The sequence below is a fragment of the Eleginops maclovinus genome, chromosome 13 (assembly GCF_036324505.1).
Source record: "Eleginops maclovinus isolate JMC-PN-2008 ecotype Puerto Natales chromosome 13, JC_Emac_rtc_rv5, whole genome shotgun sequence".
Lineage (NCBI taxonomy): Eukaryota > Metazoa > Chordata > Actinopteri > Perciformes > Eleginopidae > Eleginops > Eleginops maclovinus.
Window position 1 is genome coordinate 23,270,197 of NC_086361.1, and position 16,025 is coordinate 23,286,221.

Here is a 16,025-nt window from a genome sequence, read left to right on the forward strand (position 1 = left end):
AGACCCTGCTTTGTATAACTGCTTCTGTTGTGATCAGGATAAATTACTCATCATTTGGGCACAAAGAGTTGGTATTCCTCCTGAATGCATTGGAACAAGCATGGCTTCACTCTGTTTGCATAAATGTGATGCTGCAGTCTCCCAGCACCACATAGGTTTCTACATGTTGTATAAATGTGAGAAACTCATCAGTTTTCTGGCAGAAATAGACATAATTTATTCCAGCTGAATAAAGAGTGTATGCAGAGTTTGGACAGCAGTGCTTCAGTCCTGTAGTGTCACTGCATTTGACTTTTATTCATATTTAAGGAACAAATAAAGAAATTGCGATACCCCGAGGTGGAAGACCTACTCATTTTTTAGAGTTGAAGTTTAGAAAAAAAGTCAGAAATCTGAAAAAAAATCTCAATTTCTAAGAAAAACTTCATTTAGAAAAAATAATCTGAATTTTTTTAAAGTAGCCGTTTAGAAAACAATTTAAACACATTTATAATTCTGAAGAAATAGTCGGAAATTCAAAAAAAGATATCTGAACTTTGAAAAGAAAATCATTTGGGAGACAAAGTGTGAATTTTTTTTTAAGAAAAAGGTTAGTCACATGAAGAAGTTAGAATAGTGGGACATTTTTAAGACGGAATTTAGAAATAAAATCAGAAATTTGAAAAAAAAAAAAGTCAGAATATTTAGGAAAGTGATCATTAAAAGAAATAGTTGGAAATTCCCAAAAGTTTGAAAAAATCAAAAGGAAAATAATTTGGGAGACAAAAAGTGTGATTTTTTAAAACATTTTTTGAAAGAAGATGATCAGGGCCACATGAAGAAGGAAGAGTTAGAATAATGAGAAGATAATCGGACATTTTAAAAGCTCTGATGGAGTCTGTGTCTACAGTGAATGTATTCCTGACAGACACAGTGGATAAGAGTCAAAGGTTCCCGTTGGATTACATATGTTGACCCTCTCATGGAGGCTTGGGGTAATAATACAATGTAAACTTGAATGTGAAAAGCATGATATCATAAACATGCGTTTTGAGGAATAGCTGGAATATGAAATGATAAAAATGTAATACTTGAAGAAAACCGCCTCTCCGGGTCATTTTGGACCCACTTATGCATCTAAGGGTAAAAGGGCTTCTAAAGCGGTCTTTCTGACCTCCTCAGTGAGTGTGTTGCAGGAAGACATTGTTTGGTTTTATTGGGACGAAGAACAATGGGTTTTCTTTTTTGGGATAACTTGCTGTCAAGAAGAGAAGTGTTGGTTAAAAACATGTCATTATTTTTCCTTCTGTGAGCCGTTAAAACATGTCACCTCCCTCTGCTCCGTCTCCAGATGCTGTTTGTGCAACATCAGTGACGGCTGCGTGTTCCAGTCTGATCCCAGCTCCGGTATAAATGCTGCTGCTGGTGTTTAGATATATTTAGATATATTTATTTAACTTGTTGTTTCCAGAAACATCTGCTCCTCTGTCTCACTCGGTTGGTTTCTTACCAATGAAATCATTTAAACCCGTCTATAAATGTCAAGGGGAAGATTCCCATTTCAATCAGGCTGTAGAAGTGTGTGTGTGTGTGTGTGTGTGTGTGTGTGTGTGTGTGTGTGTGTGTGTGTGTGTGTGTGTGTGTGTGTGTGTGTGTGTGTGTGTGTGTGTGTGTGAATACTTTACATGAGAAATGTAATATATAATATCTAGTAGTTTATGTCACTTCTAAATGGTGTGATTCAAATATACTAAGTCTATGTTTCCGCGTTATACACCCCATGTTTTAAGAGTAACTTGTAACTGTGTGCTACTTTTATTGAAGTAAAGGATTGAAATACTTCCTCCAGCTTTGAAATTCACATTTCTAAAGTGTTTTTAAAGAATAAGCAACTTGTGTTTAGGTATTGTAACGGTCAAATGTTCCAAAAAACTGCTTCTTTATTCCATATTTACAGGAAAGAAGCATAAACATGTGGCGTCTACATTAATAATTCATATTGGTTGTGTACCTTTGGCTAAAGGAGCATTGAGATCACATTACACCTCAGTGTCTCAAGTTATTTTGTCTCCCATTATCCTTTAATGGTCCCTGGAACATTATGCATGCTCTTTGTGGAGGGCGCCTCATATTTCCCAACAGACTCTGACCTTTCCTGCAGAAGAGAGGGGCTTTACGTCTCTGCTGTCTTCCTAAATGCTAACACTTGGAACATGCTAATTATTTCTGGCATTTACTGAACTCCTCTCAGCCTTTTCTTCAGTCTCACTTAGAATTCTGTGTGCCGTCTCTCCCCAGGATGAGAGGTCCCGCCCCTTAGCCAGTAATGTACAATGGGTCGGAGCGCCAGCCAATAGAAGCACAAGTGTTATATAATGATGTCACTATGTTCAGGAAGTAGACAATGGAGTCCAATGGAGGCGTTTCAGGAAATTCTGGTGGAGAAACTCCCTCTGCAGACCATTTACATGCACAAAAACCTACAGCAGAAAAAAGATCTCATGTCTTGTGAGGCTCCTGTTTGAGACTCAAGCCCCTGCAGTAAAGCACCATGTCCTGCATCCAATTCTCAAACCCACCGGAGCCATCTGGGTGATCTGACCCTCCTGCTGGATCCCTCTGCTCCTCTGAGGTCGGCCTCAGGGCCTCCATGATTGCTGCGCTCCTCACATCTCCACAGTGTGCGACACGGTCAGACTGAGGATCAGATCTGAGGATCAGATCTGAGGCCTGTGTGTGTGTGTGTGTGTGTGTGTGTGTGTGTGTGTGTGTGTGTGTGTGTGTGTGTGTGTGTGTGTGTGTGTGTGTGTGTGTGTGTGTGTGTGTGTGTGTGTGTGTGTGTGTGTGTGTGTGTGTGTGTGTGTGTGTGTGTGTGTGTGTGTGTGTGTGTGTGTGTGTGTGTGTGTGTGTGTGTGTGTGTGTGTGTGTGTGTGTGTGTGTGTGTGTGTGTGTGTGTGTGTGTGTGTGTGTGTGTGTGTGTGTGTGTGTGTGTGTGTGTGTGTGTGTGTGTGTGTGTGTGTGTGTGTGTGTGTGTGTGTGTGTGTGTGTGTGTGTGTGTGTGTGTGTGTGTGTGTGTGTGTGTGTGTGTGTGTGTGTGTCCTTAGGGAGGAGGGATACTCTGTTGCAGGTGAAGTAGAAGTACTCAGATCTTGTACTTGAGTAAAGTAGAAGTACTCAGGTCTTGTTCTTGAGTAAAGTAGAAGTACTCAGGTCTTGTACTTGAGTAAAGTAGAAGTACTCAGGTCTTGTACTTGAGTAAAGTAGAAGTACTCAGGTCTTGTACTTGAGTAAAGTAGAAGTACTCAGGTCTTGTACTTGAGTAAAGTAGAAGTACTCAGGTCTTGTACTTGAGTAAAGTAGAAGTACTCAGGTCTTGTACTTGAGTAAAGTAGAAGTACTCAGGTCTTGTACTTGAGTAAAAGTAGAAGTACTCAGGTCTTGTACTTGAGTAAAAGTAGAAGTACTCAGGTCTTGAGTAAAGTAGAAGTACTCAGGTCTTGTACTTGAGTAAAGTAGAAGTACTCAGATCTTGTACTTGAGTAAAGTAGAAGTACTCAGGTCTTGTACTTGAGTAAAAGTAGAAGTACTCAGGTCTTGTACTTGAGTAAAAGTAGAAGTACTCAGGTCTTGTACTTGAGTAAAAGTAGAAGTACTCAGGTCTTGTACTTGAGTAAAGTAGAAGTACTCAGGTCTTGTACTTGAGTAAAGTAGAAGTACTCATATCTTGTACTTGAGTAAAGTAGAAGTACTCAGGTCTTGTACTTGAGTAAAGTAGAAGTACTCAGATCTTGTACTTGAGTAAAGTAGAAGTACTCAGGTCTTGTACTTGAGTAAAGTAGAAGTGCCAGAGTGTAGGAATACTCTGTCACAGTGAAAGTATTCTAAATGTTCCTCCAGTGAAAGTAGAAAGTACTCTCCTCTAAATGTACTTAAAGTAGCGACAGTAAAAGTAGTCATTGTCTGATTGGTCCATTTCAGAATAATATCTCTGATATGTTTTATAATGATTGATCATTAAAGTGTTCTCAGAGCTGGTAAAGGTGCAGCTAGTTTGAATGGCTTTGTATACTGCAGGGTAGCTGCTGGATTTACTGCAGGTGAACTACAGTCTGATTTAAGGGAGATTATATTTACCATCATGCATCCAGATCTGCCTAGCAACTGAAGGGATCAAATACATGTAGTGGAGTAAAAGTACACCATTTACCTCTGAACTGTGGTGCAGTATAAGTACACAGTAGCAGGAAGTGGAAATACTCAATTAAAGTACCTCCACATTTTTAAACCTTAAAGCATGTCAAAATGTTCTTGTATGAACCCAAAACTGTTGTCTTTAAAGTATTTCCATATTTTTAAATCGGGATACTGACTATTGTAAAAGGTCTTTTTTGATAAGTTGGACACCTTATGCATTTCACATGATAGAATCCATTGCTCCGTCCATTGAATCTTTATTTTAGCAGCTTTAAAGGCATCTTTGGAGGCAGTGAAACTCGTATATCTATAGCAGACGAGACCTTTTCTGTATTCACGATAAGAACCATAAATCACCACCTGGCCTTTAATGGAACAGCATGTCGGGGTGATGCTGGTTGATGATGTGTCTGCTCATAGTAGAAAAAGCTGCTACTGTAAAACTGAATCAGATCCCATTACAGCATGACACGGCCAGTAATGTTTTATAGTTATCAGTGTGTGTGACTCCCCAGTGGATGCAGAGGGTTCCCATTAAAGTATGTGAGACAAATTGGACGCCAGTGTAAAAAAGTTTTGAGCGCTAACACGGCTCCCTTTTTTATTTCTCCAATTATACCGGTGGCAAAACCGAGCGAGGAACATTACTCTGACTGATCCTCTGCACAAAGGTACAAGGGTTCGGGTTCACTCTGTAATTAACTCGAGGCAAACAACAACAACAACAACAACAACAAAAAAGCCAAAGCGTTGTGTGTTAAATTAGAGAGAAAGACTATTACTGACGGTGGCTTCAACCCAAAGCTAAATCAGTAGCTGGAGGAGAGTAGTGACTTTGGAAACACTTTGATTACTTCCTACATATCGTGTAATCAGTCAGATGCTGCATAACCCTTTTAGGAGGGCAGTGAATCTAAAGTGCATTTTATTTCCCTTTTTCTAATCACAGTTCTCTTGGCTTTGCACGTGGCAGCTCTGGCTGTTCTGCACCGTACACCCTGTGTTCTCTCCTAACTGTTCATCGAATTCTGGCGAATTGATCAGACACCATCTGCAGGCAGAGCAGTACGAAGCCAGCCACCCTTTCTGCTGATTAATATTCCCTTCCAGTAATTATGAATACATTTGTCCTGCTGGAAAACAAGAAAAAACACCCCTAAATTGTCAGCGTAGGAGCTTCATCTGCATGCACCTGCTATTGTGCTTTAACGTTTCCCTGGTACTATATGCTTTAAGACTTCATTTGAATATGATAATGGGAAGACCACAACGCTCTCAGCCCAGAGGTGGTGTTTGCACACTGAGGAAAAAGAAGAGAAGTCCACACGTCTTGCATGACGGCACATTTCAAAACCAACAGTTTTATTGGGTTTTTTTTGGCCGTTTCTCATATTCTTTATATGAATGTTTGGGATCTGACTGCATTGTTCCTATCAGACCGCTCTGCAGAATGTAAAGTAAAACAGAAAGGTGATTAAGCCTGGATAAAACCATCATAGTGCAGCTCTTCTGCAAGAAATCTGATCGGACGTCTTACCTTTTCTTGCCAATAAACCAGTCAGTCCACATACTGCAGAGTCTGTGTATTCTTATTAACACGGGGGGGGAGAGGGGCGTTGAGGTTAGCACAACAGTTGCACAATGCTTTAGGATTTTAGCCCTTGCAGACCCTTTACATAAAGATGATGAAGATTCAACTTTATTGTCATTAGGACAACGAAATGCGGTCTCTGCATTTGACCCATCCTAGTGATAGGAGCAGTGGGCTGCCATTATGTACGGCGCCCGGGGAGCAGTGTAGGTAACCAGTGTCTTGCTCAGGGACACCACGGTGGCACTTGGTCTTTCGGGAACTTGAACTGGTGACCTTCCAGTTCCCAGGCCAAGCCCCTATGGACTTTGCCACCACCGCCCTACATGCACTCAAACCTATATAACACACTACAGGGAAGGGAACACAAAGCATTACAGGGCCTCTTTAAATATATTTTCTGGATTGGCTCCAATTTGTGTTCTGTACATTTGATCGACTCCACCTGTGTGCAATGTTCCTGAAAGAACAGTTCCTGTAAATCAGGCGCACAATATACCTTTGCATCCATCATCTTTACCGCTTGTCTTTTCCACGGGTCATTGGGGGAGCATTTTCCACATGCTCTGCTGAACAGGTCACCAGTCCATTACAGGGTTTACAAAGAAATACATTCACCCTAAAGGGCAACTTACAGAAGCCTGGCGGGAGGATGTGCAGAACATGTAAAGCTGCAGAGCTGTAAATACACAAATGATCCCCTCTGTAGATGTTCAGAAGGACTGAGGTTTCATGCATTAGTAAAAACTTTGTATAATTAGTCTTGCTGTCTTATTGCAGCCGCCGTGTGACTGGCTGACCTTTTCCCATAGCCCTCTAATGGTTCACACCAACAGGAAATGTCAGAGCTTCCTTCCTTTCCACTTTCTCCTCTCTGAATACTGCGAGGTGTTGCTGCTCAGAATCTATTTCCTCATTACTGCCTCCAATTAGTTAGAGTGGAACTGTGTGACTTTAAGAGGTACAAAAGTTAAAAGTAATTAAGCTGAGGCATCGTTTGTGGTAACTTACAGCGACTACACTTTAGGTTCGGCCAATCACATCCTCTTACTTTCATTTATCCACCATTATGTATATATTGCTAATCTCTAACAGGGGGATATACTTATACATTAGCAGAATATTGGGTAGGTTTTAAAGATAAATGTTTCAAAAAAGGTAATTAAACACAACAAACCCCGTTAGCGATCATTCAATTTGATCAAGGAGTTCAATCTGATCCGATGAGTCTGGATGGTTTTAGGGATCAAATTGAACTCAAACCAAACTCTTGTTTCAAAGTGCTTTTACATGCTTAGGTCAGCATTCACACAGTCATACAGAGGCTGCCATGCAAGGCGCTACCTGCTCAGGAGATTCTCACACAGTCAGCCATCGGGAGCAATTATTGGTGAATAATCTTTCCCAACAACAGCTCGACACGTGGACTGAAGTGTCCAGGGATGGATCCGCCAATGTCATTGGTAGACAACTACTCTACCTCACATCCATGTATTTGATCCACAAACAAAACACATACCTGCCCCTGTAGCACAATGGAGGGTGTGGTTAACTTCTCCAAATGTTTTTTTATGAAATGCAAGGGACTAAAGCACCCTGAGAAACCATAAGGAAATGATCCCCTATACTACGAGCCATCAGACTGTGTTTTCAGTGGTGTGTGAAGATGAGAGGACAATGTGCGTCACATGTTGCTTTACTCATTAGTCTCCAAGGCTTTGGGTTGTTATCCTTGGTGAGGAGACCCTTACCTGTTGCTATATATATCTATTCCACTCAGTCAGTGCAGGTTTTGTTAGTGTTGCTAACTGTTAGCAACACATTAGCACACCACTGCAGTGGGTTCAGATGTTTACAGTCCAGATATGCATGGAAAGGGATATACGATATATTGTGTGGCCTTCCAGTCAAGAAACTCCATATTAAGTGTCCAGCTATTATAGCTACAGGGCTTAAGCGCCTATACACCTCTATAGCACATGTACACCATCCATACTGCGATATTCTGTTACATATATGTAGGGTTAACTGGGATTAAAAACCAATATGTAATGCAACAGTAATCCATGGATACACAATAAGTGTTCTGTTCCCCTTCCTGTTGAGAAAGCACAGTCTGCTCGTCAGAGACTCAACTCTGTGTGGCTTTGGTTAAATAAAGACTCCTGTTATCTTTCTGAATCAGACCTCCTGCTCCTCCTCCTCAGAGGATTTACTCCCCTGCGATATATGAAATTGTCTTGTCAGCAGATATGTAAAATGACTGCACAGGAAATAGAAATTTAGATATCACTTGGCGCCAGTTTGGTAAACTTTGAAGACCTTTGGGACTTTGCAGAGGTTGTTATAATGCATGCATCCAGACTGATGTCCCTCTGCTGAACAAGCAACCACATCTTTACCATTTATTGATGGGGTTTATTCAGTTTGTGTGCCTGCATTTCAAGGTGAAGCATCCACAGAGGCTCGGGCCATGACCTCCTTCTCTTACAAGGACTAGTTGCAGTCGAAAAAGCACTCAGAGTTGAGTGGAAAAGCAAATAGCGGCAGCCGGCATTTGTCTCGACCGCACGGCCTTGACTTGCAAATGGAAGAGAGATTAGGAGCGTTGAGTCAAAACATCTGAGTCACACGTCTCATTTGTTCAGCTCTTCCTGGTGAATTAAGTCGCTACTCTGTGCTCCTGAGTCACCGCAGCTTTATGCAGTATAAGCAGACATCTATAGCTCGAGTGAGTGGTGTTGAAATATTCAGGTGTCAGCTGCATTAAAGAGGCCCTATTCTATCTTCTGTATCTCACACACAGAACACTGACAATAAAGTCGACTTTACGATTGTGTATTTTGGGATTTTCCCTTTCCTGTGGTAGTTATATAGGTTTTAGTGCATGTAAATGTAATGGAGGACTCTTTAAAGTAGAGACACTACATACTGATATACACCTGAACATCAGCAGGAGAGGACTCTTTAAAGTAGAGACTCTACATACTGATATACACCTGAACATCAGCAGGAGAGGACTCTTTAAAGTAGAGACTCTACATACTGATATACACCTGAACATCAGCAGGAGAGGACTCTTTAAAGTAGAGACACTACATACTGATATACACCTGAACATCAGCAGGAGAGGACTCTTTAAAGTAGAGACACTACATACTGATATACACCTGAACATCAGCAGGAGAGGACTCTTTAAAGTAGAGACACTACATACTGATATACACCTGAACATCAGCAGGAGAGGACTCTTTAAAGTAGAGACACTACATACTGATATACACCTGAACATCAGCAGGAGAGGACTCTTTAAAGTAGAGACTCTACATACTGATATACACCTGAACATCAGCAGGAGAGGACTCTTTAAAGTAGAGACACTACATACTGATATACACCTGAACATCAGCAGGAGAGGACTCTTTAAAGTAGAGACACTACATACTGATATACACCTGAACATCAGCAGGAGAGGACTCTTTAAAGTAGAGACACTACATACTGATATACACCTGAACATCAGCAGGAGAGGACTCTTTAAAGTAGAGACTCTACATACTGATATACAGCTGAACATCAGCAGGAGAGGACTCTTTAAAGTAGAGACACTACATACACCTGAAAATGAACACTACAGGAGAGGACCCTTTTTAACTTCCTCTGTTTATCCAGTACTTTCATGCTCACTCACCACTGCTGTAAGGATAACATGTTCATGCTGAACTCTTTAAAGTTTAAAGTAAACAGCCTGGGGGAGGACAGCGGGGGGGTGCAAGGTTAACGGATTATGTGCATAATTAAATGAGGTTTTGCTTCCTTTAAGGCAAGGTATATACTATTAATGAGATGTCTGCTGAGAACATTTATCTCTGAGATCTCTCCAAACCTCTGGTTCCCGTATAATCACTCCCTCCAGAGAACAAATGAAGGCTGAGGTCAGGGTCGTGAAAGTCAGCAGCAGTTCGCAAAGTGAAAGATGTTCATCTTTTCTGTGGCAAAGATTTATGTGAGAAATCTAGCATCATATTTAATGTACATCGAAAATAAGACATAGGACAAATTAGGATTAGAACTAATATTAAAAACCCACTCAAGGAATTAAAGGAACTACAGCACGGTCACATGACTTCACGTCTCCACCGCTAAGCTAAACGCGGCTAATGTTGGGCTATAAAGGAACTACAGCACGGTAACATGACTTCACGTCGCCACCGCTAAGCTAAACGCGGCTAACGTTGGGCTATAAAGGAACTACAGTACGGTCACATGACTTCACGTCGCCACCGCTAAGCTAAAGGAGGCTAATGTTGGGCTATAAAGGAACTACAGCACGGTCACATGACTTCACGTCACCACCGCTAAGCTAAAGGCGGCTAATGTTGGGCTATAAAGGAACTACAGCACGGTCACATGACTTCACGTCTCCACCGCTAAGCTAAACGGCGGCTAACTGTTGGGCTATAAAGGAACTACAGCACGGTCACATGACTTCACGTCGCCACCGCTAAGCTAAAGGCAGCTAATGTTGGGCTATAAAGGAACTACAGCACGGTCACATGACTTCACGTCGCCACCGCTAAGCTAAAGGCGGCTAATGTTGGGCTATAAAGGATGCTAACAAGCCAGAAATGGCTAAATTGCTGACTCATTTCTTTTCTTATTTCAGCAGCACTGTTATTGATCCAAGAAATGTTATTTTCCCAGCAGGCTACTCGTCACATATTCCACTGTAAGTCATGTTGCTGAAAACATGACGGCCACATCTGCTTTGTGCAACGTTGCAGAAAGAAAACAACATATGCTAAAAAAAAACACGAGGGTCTGTTTGTCTTGTCCTCCTCACATCGCCAGGTTTGATCAAACTAAATCTGCACATTGAAATGCGGCAGGTGGAGCTTCCAGCTGAGAGGTGGGCTCACCGAGGTGTGCTCAAAGTCCACAGCCGTGTTTAATTGGTGTCCTCGGTTTTTCCCAAAAAGCAATCTAGAGCACAGCTGCAGTTTGTGATGTGGGCCTTCACTGTCCGCCCGGCGTCGGCAGTGGAGATGCACACAGTGTGAAGCACATTTTGAAATGCAAAATACAACTCCTACGCAAGAGAGCTGCAGAGTGTGTTATTGGGTATATTGCACTTAAGGCGAGGCTTAAATCTGACTAATAACCAGGACCGGCTGCTGCTGCTGAAACAACTAAAAGATGAAGCTTTTTGGGATCTTGGGATCCTTTTTGTGAATTCCCCCTGTGTTTATCAGCGTTTGGAACAACATATTGTCACGGTTCAAAAGTTTTCACTAACAGTTGAGCATTAGGATTGTTATAAGCTGCCAGTTTATAGTTTACTCCAAACAAGGGAAAAACCTCCCAAAGAGGAAGATAAACAGTAGAGCCGACAGCAGATCACAGGAAACGCAGCAGGGGATCCCTTTAGTTGCTAGGCAGATTAGGATTAATGATGGTAAATATAATCTCCCTTAAATCAGACTGTAGTTCACCTGCAGTAAATCCAGCAGCTACCCTGCAGTATACAAAGCCATTCAAACTAGCTGCACCTTTACCAGCTCTGAGAACACTTTAATGATCAATCATTATAAAACATATCAGAGATATTATTCTGAAATGGACCAATCAGACAATGACTACTTTTACTGTCGCTACTTTAAGTACATTTAGAGGAGAGTACTTTCTACTTTCACTGGAGGAACATTTAGAATACTTTCACTGTGACAGAGTATTCCTACACTCTGGTACTTCTACTTTACTCAAGTACAAGATCTGAGTACTTCTACTTTACTCAAGTACAAGATCTGAGTACTTCTACTTTACTCAAGTACAAGATCTGAGTACTTCTACTTTACTCAAGTACAAGATCTGAGTACTTCTACTTTACTCAAGAACAAGATCTGAGTACTTCTACTTTACTCAAGTACAAGATCTGAGTACTTCTACTTTACTCAAGAACAAGACCTGAGTACTTCTACTTTACTCAAGTACAGGATCTGAGTACTTCTACTTTACTCAAGTATAAGACCTGAGTACTTCTACTTTACTCAAGTACAGGATCTGAGTACTTCTACTTTACTCAAGTACAAGATCTGAGTACTTCTACTTTACTCAAGAACAAGATCTGAGTACTTCTACTTTACTCAAGTACAAGATCTGAGTACTTCTACTTTACTCAAGTATAAGACCTGAGTACTTCTACTTTACTCAAGTACAGGATCTGAGTACTTCTACTTTACTCAAGTATAAGACCTGAGTACTTCTACTTTACTCAAGTACAAGATCTGAGTACTTCTACTTTACTCAAGTACAAGACCTGAGTACTTCTACTTTACTCAAGTACAAGATCTGAGTACTTCTACTTTACTCAAGTACAAGATCTGAGTACTTCTACTTTACTCAAGTACAAGACCTGAGTACTTCTACTTTACTCAAGTACAAGACCTGAGTACTTCTACTTTACTCAAGTACAAGATCTGAGTACTTCTACTTTTACTCAAGTACAAGACCTGAGTACTTCTACTTTACTCAAGTACAAGACCTGAGTACTTCTGCTTTACTCAAGTACAAGACCTGAGTACTTCTACTTTACTCAGTACAAGACCTGAGTACTTCTACAAACAGTGACCAAAGTGAGTCTTCCAACTTCCAGTCTCCTTCCTCCTGTTTGGTGCCTCGCTGCAGTGCTTGTGTTCGTGAGCAGTAGCTCTGTGGATGATTACATCCTGTGAAGTCCGACAGCAGCTCTCACTGCGCCGGCACTCTGGTGTTTGTGTGTGAAGATTGAAAACGGTCCACAGTGTTTCCCGTCGCTGGTGGTTTCTTTTCTTTATTTGTTGGTGCTTTACCTCTTGTTCCAGAGGCGTTCAGGCGGTGTATTACTCCTGCAAGGAAAGATGTGTTTTGTTGCTGTGTGTTTCTCTTTGTCAGCAAGATTACAGGCTGTATAGTCAGGTAGCTTGGTGGGAGGGGGTGCAGCACGGGCCAAAGAAGAGTCTCAACAATGCAGCAGATACACACTAATGGAAATTGATTTGGCGGGGGTCTGCTCTGTCTGAGAGCTCTAAAGGTTTATTAGTTTTCTGCATGGTAGCGTTAGTGAAAGGGGAGCTAAAATGTGTGAAGTGATGTCTATTCTGCAAAGAAAGGCAGGCACACCAGGAGTCCGCCAGAGCTCTTCTTCTGCTGTTACCGTTAGTGTTGACTTCCTGACTGTCATCTTTTCATTGTATCTTAGGAAGGGTCCTAAAATGACCCGGAAGTATCTCAGTGGCAGCCATGATAACAGCTGATTCTCTAGATGATAGAGAAGGAGCTTCCTTTATAACCTCCTTTAGGAAACACTGGACCGGAAAATGCTGTCCCACAATGCCTTGCGGCCACAACTTTTACCGTGACACAACATTTTGTCCGTTCACGGAAACAACCGATAGTGACCTCCTCAGCAACGATGTTCTCCTCAGCAACGGTCTGTTCTCCTCAGCAACGGTCTGTTCTCCTCAGCAACGGTCTGTTCTCCTCAGCAACGGTCTGTTCTCCTCAGCAACGGTCTGTTCTCCTCAGCAACGGTCTGTTCTCCTCAGCAACGGTCTGTTCTCCTCAGCAACGGTCTGTTCTCCTCAGCAACGGTCTGTTCTCCTTAGCAACGGTCTGCTAATGAGAATGAACAACCTCTGGAATGTCCCAATTGTCTAATGAATCAATATAACATGAACAACAAAACAAGCACTGCTCTGGCAATTAAAAAGAGCTCTTGGTTATCCAACTATAAAATCTGCCTTTCTGGATCACATCTTAGATTCTAACCGGAACAGCATGGACACACCAATACAGACACTTTTTTAACACACTGGTTATTCATTTAAGTGTCGATATAACCTAAAATCCTTTGGGATGTTGGGCTGGATTTGTTCAGAAAATATGTCAAAGTAAAGGAGGAATTGTGTTGATGTGGAACAGAGTTGTGTAGATTAAACCAGCTGTGGCTTTGTGAAAAACACGCTTAAAGAAAAGTATTTCAGCTTCAATGAACAACAGTCAAATTATGAAGCAAACCTCGCTGCCCTTCTTCAAGGGAGCCTCATTCCACATGCAGCTGATTATAAGTAACCTAAAGTAAAGATAACAACATTTGTATTTCGCTCGATTTAGCAGGTCAGCAACAAGAACCCAGAGAAACATCCAGGGACCCACACACTCCACATGAGACGTCCAATTAAATCCTACAAACCCTTATCTGTAGGAGTCGCTGCTCCACCGGGGGACATGTTCTCTGACCCTGTACCTGCAGGGGAGAGGGTTTTGTAATTGTACATCGGAAATTACTTTTTCCTCCAGACAGGGAGGACTGTGTGCTCGTTAGCTGCACCTTTCATCGTATAGAGAAGATTTATTTTGTATATTTAGTATCTGTGTTTATTGATTTGATGCAAAATCAAAAGAACTGTGCTGGGTTTATTTAGCTCCTGTTCAGGTTTTTGATATTTCAGCAAAACCAACAGGAATCAGGATGCAAGGAAGATTTGACCATATTTGATCCTGTTTGATCGGTAGCAGCATACATCGTATAACATCTCCACATCTTGCTGCCATTTGTGTTTTTTACAGATATGAATGTATGAGGGTTGTCTCTGCAGCTCTTTAAACACGAGCAGCAGTAATCTGTCAACAGCTGAAGAAGAAATAAGCTACAGGAAAATCGTTTTCTATCTGCTATGATTGTAGAGCTGCAATTTCACCCAATTTCAGAAACCATTTGCTCCCGCAGCTTTTCAAATATCAGGCTTTACTGATTGTTTGAATCAGGGATACTATCGTATACAGTATGACAGAATTTCCCATTTCTGCAGACATCATTGCAGAGCAGCAACAGATCCACCGGAGAGGCTTCAAGAGGAAATTCTGCAGACCCTGTTTTGATTAGACAGATTGATCTGTGCATGAACGAACTGATCACTTAAAAATCTGATGCAAATGATCAACAAACTTGTCCTCGTGTGTACTTTTGAACCGTTATTCTGACTGCCGTACACCTTCATTTGACCTCACTGTCTTTAAGTTTCCTAAGAGCCCAGTGAGTGGTTAGCTGGCAGGCTCTGTTGTGATAGGTCAACCAGCTTACAGATGTCCCGCCTCTTAGCCAGTCATGTTCAATGTGTTGGAGCGCGAGTGTTCCACAGTGATGACACTGTGTTCACGAAGTTAACAAAGGTGTGGGAGAGGAGGGAACACAGGGATGAAAGCTGAAAAAGCACAGGTTCAAAGCAGGAGGTGTATTACCGTTATGTTGATCCACCACAGCTCCCTCTGTATTGTGAAATATGGAGTCTTCTTTTCTCCAGGTTGTGCGTGTTAACGTTGAGCCCATCGAACTGCAGAGCTAAACATTAAAGTGTTTAAAAATGATATTGAATGAATTGTTTCCTTAACCTTCTCTTCATGCATGCTTTAAATCCAGCTATTACTTTAGATCAAGCTCTTCTCCTGCTGCGGTCCCCGGCGCTGGGTGTCTATGGAAACAACCAGACCTCAGCCTCTCTGCAGAGACGATCGACTTACACCGAGTGAACCCTGAGAAAAAGTCCTCCTTTGCATTGAAAACCCCTTCCTTCACAATAAAGCCGTATGTATAATGAAACAAACAGTATTAAATGTCAGCCTCAAATGTCACCTAAATGTCCTTTCTCTTTCACTCCAGCATCAGACCTCACAGGAGGAGTCTCTGAGTGTTTAATAAAGACCTTTTAAAGCAGAGAGGCACAGCTTCTCCATCACTTATCAGCAGGAGCCATATCTCCATCAGGGGTCACGCTTACACTCCGGGGGGCGCTGAGGAACAGAGCAGAGAGCTGCCTGTTAAGTCCTCTCCGGAGGCTGTTAGGGATCTGCTTTCAACTCAGGACCGTTTACAGATGAGTCAGAACAGCAGGGTCCGGGCTGGACCGCTGGGTGTCATTCAGGGCCAATGAGAACTTCTGTATGTCTGCTTCAATTAGCAGAAGCAATTGGTTTCAACCCGAAGCCCAACATGTCCCTGGCAGAAGAGGACACCATATGTCTCTATTCAGTTAATAAGTATTCATTAGAACTCTGGCAGCCCTCTCCAAACATCAGACTGGAGGAACAGATAAGATGACCTTTTTTAATCCACGTAGACATCCAGGCTTAAAGCAGCAACAGAAAATATAAGAATATCGATAAGAGCAAGATGAACAAATATATGACTGTAGATATCAGATCAATATATTAAAAAACAAGAGCC

General features: G+C 41.8%; 1 long non-coding RNA gene across 3 annotated transcripts in view; it reads left to right on the forward strand.

The window, feature by feature from the left end:
- LOC134875098 (uncharacterized) overlaps positions 1-15,379 on the forward strand; it is a 28,875-nt gene extending 13,496 nt beyond the window's left edge. For 2 of the 3 annotated variants that reach the window (XR_010167165.1, XR_010167163.1), the window contains exon 5: positions 15,222-15,379. This is a non-coding gene — a long non-coding RNA (uncharacterized LOC134875098). Of the gene's footprint in view, positions 1-1,330; positions 1,605-15,221 lie in introns of those variants that run through there. The other variant, XR_010167164.1, reaches the window with a different exon arrangement.
- The last annotated feature ends 646 nt before the right edge of the window (positions 15,380-16,025 follow it).